We start from the raw sequence: 6,089 nt of genomic DNA on the forward strand, positions 1-6,089 counted from the left end.
CAAGTAGGCAACTGGATATATGAAATTCAAATTAAGTGAAAATGTCAAGGCTGAAATTACAAAGGCGTATATATTTCAAAAATGCAAACTTTTTCTATTTAAATGGGTGTGATTTTATTTCCCGTATGCCTATATGAAATCTCTTGTTATCCTCATAACAATCCAGGTAATCTATAGTTTATAGCTAAAGGAAATGAAGTTTCTTGGTTTATAGATGAGGTGGTGACTTTGTACAGTGTCACATTTGGTAAACTGGAACTATATATCACAGAATTTTCTTCCCTGTATGGGTTTGGTTAGGATTAGTTACAAGACACATTTTCTATGAGATTTAGAGTGCAGAGCCCAGGGCACTGATCTGGCTTACTTTGGTGTGGGGCAGCACACTAACCTGAGGCTTATCAAGCTACTACCAGACCTCCTTTTTCCAATTCTCTAAGGCCAGGTCCAACTGGGAATGTAGTTTTGTGATGCAGGGTACCAGCTGCTGCTGTTAGGTCTCAATGCTATACTTGTTAAATGTTAAAATGTAGCACAGTTCTGCATCTCTGAATGAGCTTTAATTGATACAGATGGAGAAAACATAGGTACTGTAATGAGAAGTAAAATGACATAAGATCACTCAGTGATTAAAACCCAAAACATATGTGCCCTCTTCAGAGTGTTTCTACAAGACTAAGAAAAAACTGAGGATCTGGTGGCAAGAAATAGCAATAATGCTAAAGGATGTTTCACTGGAGACTGCTGATCACCCTTATTCTGCAGGGCCTGAGGCCCATTTGCACCCACAAGAACACTATTTAATGAGTGGATAAAAAAGTTGTACATATGTACAATGGAATATTACTCAGCCATGAAAAAGAATGAAATGTTACTATTTGTGACAGCATGGATAGACCTAAAGGATATTATGCTAAGTGAAATAAGTCAGTCAGAGAAAGATAAATACTACATGATTTCACTTATATGTGGAATCTAAAGAACAAAATAGAAACAGACTTACCCTGGCCAGGTAGCTCAGTTGTTAGAGCTACACCCTGATACACCAAGGTTGTGGGTTGGATCCCTAGTCAGGGCACATACAAGAATTAACCAATGAATGCATAAATGAGTGGAACAACAAATCAATGTCTCTCTCTTTCTCTCATCAATAAATTTTAAATAATTTAAAAATAGAAACAGACTCATAGATACAGAGATTAGACTGATGGTTGCTAGAGGGGAAAGGGGTTAGGACATTGCGGGGTTGGGTGAAAAAGGTGAAGCAATTTAGAAGTACAAATCGGTCCCTGGCTTGTTTGGCTCAGCAGTTAGACCATTGGCCCGCGGATCAAAGAGTCACGGGCTTGATTCAGGTCAAGAGCATGTACCTTTGTTATGTTTTAATCCCAATCCCTGGTTGGGGTTGTGCGGGAGGCAACCAATAGACGTGTCTCTCTCACATCGATGTTTCTCTCTCCCACCCCCACTCTATCTGAAAATCAATGGAAAAATATCCTCAGGTGAGTATTTTATTTTATTTATTTATTTATTTTTTTAATCCTCACCAGAGGACATTTTTCAACACTTTGTTGAGATAGAGTGGGAGGAAGAGAGAGAGAGAAAAATCGATGTGAAAGGCTGCCACCCACACGACCCAACCAGGGCCGGGGACAAACTGCAACCGAGGTACATGCCCTTAGCGGGAACCGAACCCGGGTCTCTCCGGACCACAGGCTGATGATCTAACCGCTGAGCCAAACCAGCCAGGGCCTCAGGTGAGTATTTTAAAAAAAGAAGTACAAATTGGTAGTCACAAAATAGTCATAGGGATGTAAAGTACATCATAGGAAATATAGTCAATAATATTGTAATAACTATATATGGTGCCAGGTGGGTACTTGAAATATTGGAGGGACCACTTAGTAAACTCTATGATTGTCTAAACCACTATGCTGTACACCTGAAAATAATATTGAATGTAAATTGTAATTGAAAAAAAGAAAGTCACCCTGGCTGGTTTGCTCAGTGGTTAGAATGTTGGCCTGAAGACTGGTCAAGGGCACATACCTGGGTTGCAGTTTTGATCCCCAGCCCCGGTGAGGGTTGTGGGCCGTGCGGGAGGCTGCCCATCAATGTTTTTTTTTTTTCTCTCTCTCTCCCTCCCTTCCACTCTATCTAAAAATCAATGGAAAAATGTCCTCGGGTGAGGATTAACAAAAAATAAAAATAAAATAAAAATGAGAGCGAGACAGAGAAAGAAAAGAAAAAGAAAAAAAGAAGGCCATCTAAATAGAATCATACAGTCTAACATTTTGATACTGACTTCTTTCACTCAGCATAATACCTTTCAGATCAATTAAATTTATTGTGTATACTAATGGCTCTTTCCTTCCTTTTTTTTTTTTTTATCCTCACCTGAGGACATTTTTCCATTTTTTGTTCAGATAGAGTGGGAGGGAGAGAGGGAGAGAGAGAAACATCGATGTGAAAGGGACACATCGAGTGGCTGCCACCCGCACGACCAACCAAGGCCGGGGACAAACTGCAACCGAGGTACGTGCCCTTAGCGGGAACCGAACCCGGGTCTCTCAGGACCGCAGGCCGACGCTATAATCACTGAGCCAAACTGGCCAGGGCTCTTTCCTTCTTTATTGCTGAGTGGTATTCCATTGTATGGATTTAAAACTGTTTGCGTATTCATTTGCCAATTTACGCTGTTTCTTTTTCTTGGCAATTATGGCTAGAACCTTTATAAACATTTGGGAATATGTTTTTGCATGGACATAAGTTTCATTTCTTTTTGGATGTGAATCTCAACCTAGGATTATTTTGCCCCCCTCAAAGAATATTTGGCAATGTCTGGAGACATTTTAATTGTCCCAGCTTGGCGGTGGGGGCAGTAGTACTGGCATCTACTGGAATGCATCTACCAGGGATGCTGCTGAACACCCTACAATGCATAGGACAGCCCCTCACAACCAAGAATTAGCTGGCCCAAGACTGAGAAAACTTGATGTAAATGCCCAGGAATATGATCGCTGGGTCATATGGTAAGTGTATGTAATACATATAAGAAATAGCCAAACTCTTCTCCATAATGGCTGTGCCAATTTGCACTCCCACCAGTAATATAGGAGAGTTCCAGTTGCTTCATATCTTTGCCAGCAAACTGGGGTGGTTTAAATAGGGGTGTAATGGTATCTCACTTGTGCCACTTTTTAAAATATATGTTTTTATTGATTTTTTTGAGAGACAGGAAGGGAGAGAGAGACAGAAACATTGATGTGAGAGAGAAACATCAATTGGCTGCTTCATGCATGCTCCCTACTGGGGATCAAGCCCGCGACCCGGGCATGTGCCCTGACCTGGAATCAAACTGTGACCTCTCAGTCCAAGGGACCAGGCTCAATCCACTGAGCCACACCAGCTGGGCTTACTTGTGCCACTTTTTTTTGGTACGTGCCCCTAGCGGAAACTGAACCCAGGACTCTCTGGTCCGCAGGCCGACGCTCCAACCGCTGAGGCAAACCGGCCAGGGCTCTTGTGCCACTTGTTAAGTGAGGAAACGTTTCCAAGAGTCCCAAACGGAAACCACCTCATGTCTCATCAGTCAGAATTACATCACATGGCTTTTCCTAAATCAATCACAGGCAAGGGAGAATGGAATTATGATTCATCATCAGGAGTGCTTGCTCACTGAAACTTCAAAATATATGTTCTGTAATTTCTTTATGCCTTCTCTGTATTTTCTCATGAAACAAAACAACGAGAAATGCATTATCGATATGAAATCCCATACTTTGCTCTGGTCAGTGTGGCTCAGTGGTTGAGTGTCATCCCATGCACCGAAAGGTGGCTGCTTAGATTCCCAGCCAGGGCACATGGTCAGGTTGCAGGTTCAGTCTCCGACTGGGATGTGTATGGGAAACAACTGATCAATGTTTCTCTCTCTCTCCCCACTCCCTCTCTAAAATAAATAAAAGCCATATATATATTTAAAAACATACTTTGACGCTGTTTTTGAAAGACCATGTAGTGACACCTTCACTGTCTGTGAATTTTGTAGGGGAGAAGTCAAGAATTGGCCACTTCCCATGATCCTCCTGTTCCCAAGAGGAGTGATCACAATACTATGAGCAAATCAATTCTAAATATGCTATTTTCCCTTCTCCTTTCTTCTTCCAGGTATTTCTCCAGTAGTGCAGACTTGGAAATTGGATGGTCTCATGTCAGACCCAGGAGATATGGAATGGAGCTGTGCACTCACTTAAAAAAAGCATCTAACAAAGATAAACTCCTTTTATTACGTTAGGTACATAATAAAGTGCGTAAAAATAAATGTTCTGTGTTTGTAGCATCACACTTTATTGGTTTATTAGCTGTTTAGTTGAAAGAGCTTTTTTTTTTTTAAAAAAAGAAAGGGTTGTCTGATTGATTGATTTAATTTATTTTTGGTATGTGCCCCTAGCGGAACTGAACCCAGGACTCTCTGGTCTGCAGGCCAATGCTCCAACCGCTGAACCAAACCAGCCAGGGATGAAGGAGCTTTTAATTCAGAGAGGATCCAGGTCAGCATTCTGGTGTATTTGTCCACAGAAACAGCACTAACTAGCACCATGAAGTTTTTCTATAAATTACTTATATGATTAGCCAGAGTGTGGCTTTAAACTTGCCTTTCTTGCAGCTCAGTTGAGAGAACTGATCATAAATGGTTTCTGGAAAGAAATATGTAAAGAAGCCATCTCTGAGTGGCAAGGAAGAAGAGGATATCTTGCTGGGAGGCTTATGGAGACTTTTTATTAAGAAAAACCTGCCTTGGCAGGTTTGGCTCAGCGGTTAGAGCATTGGCCTGTGGACCAAAGGGTCGTGGATTTGATTCCCAGTCAAGGGTGTGTACCTCGGTTGCAGGTTTGATTCCCGGCCCTGGTCGGGGTAACCAATTGATGTGTCTTCCTCATGTCAATTTTTCTCTTTCTCTCCCTCCCTCCCTTGCACTCTATCTAGAAATCAATGCAAAAGGAAAAGTATCCCCAGGTGAGGATTAACCAAAAAGAAAAAAGAAAAATCTCCCAGGAATAATATTCCCAGAAAGGTGAATGAAAAGGCTGTTTTAGGAGTGGTGTTACACAGTATGACTTGTCTCAGCTAAAATAAACAATTGTAAAAAGGTATAGACCTCAGAGAACATCCAGAGAGGAGCTGGCAGTGCCTTGGACAAGAGATGTCCAGGAGCCCTGGCTGGTGTGGCTCAGTTGGCTGGTCCCATGCACCAAAAGGTTGCTGGTTCAATTCCTGGTCAGGGCGCATGGCCAGGTTGCAGGCTCAATCCCCAGTAGGGGGCGTGCAGGAGGCGGCCAATTGATGTCTCACATCAATGTTTCTCTCTCTCTCTTCCCCTCTCCCTTCCCCTCTCTCTAAAAATCAATAAAAATATTTTTTTTTAAAAAGAGAGCTCGCCCTGGCAGGTTTGGCTCAGCGGTTAGAGTGTCTGCCTGCGGTCCAGAGAGACCCGGGTTCGGTTCCCGCTAAGGGCACGTACCTTGGTTGCAGTTTGTCCCCGGCCCTGGTTGGGTCATGCGGGTGGCAACCACTCGATGTGTCCCGCTCACATCGATGTTTCTTTCTCTCTCTTCCTCCCACTCTATCTGAACAAAAAATGGAAAAATGTCTTCGGGTGAGAATTAAAAAAGAGAGAGAGAGCTCCAGGATCCCAAGGAGGAGGAGACACTAGCTCAACCTACCAGCAGAAAGTACACAGGATCAAGAGAAGCCACAGGGTGTCTGGGTAAACAGAGATACCATCACAGCTTTGTTCTTTACTGGCTAGGTGACCCTGGGCTACTTCATTATTCTGTCTCAGTTACCGCATTTAAAAACTGGGAAAGTAATACTATTTATTTCATAGAGTTCTTTGTTACCTGCGTAAATACATATAAAGCACTTAATACAATGCTTGGAATATGGTAAATGATCTCTAATTTTTGTCAGTAACTATTATTATTATAATATTATTATTATTAAACAAGAGATGGTACATAGTATGAGTGAGAGTATTGAAAAAGCCCAAAGAGCTTCTCCCTCACCAAAGAAGGCATTGCCACAAGTCT

The sequence above is a fragment of the Molossus molossus genome, unplaced genomic scaffold (assembly GCF_014108415.1).
Source record: "Molossus molossus isolate mMolMol1 unplaced genomic scaffold, mMolMol1.p scaffold_m16_p_2, whole genome shotgun sequence".
NCBI classification, from domain to species: Eukaryota; Metazoa; Chordata; class Mammalia; order Chiroptera; family Molossidae; genus Molossus; species Molossus molossus.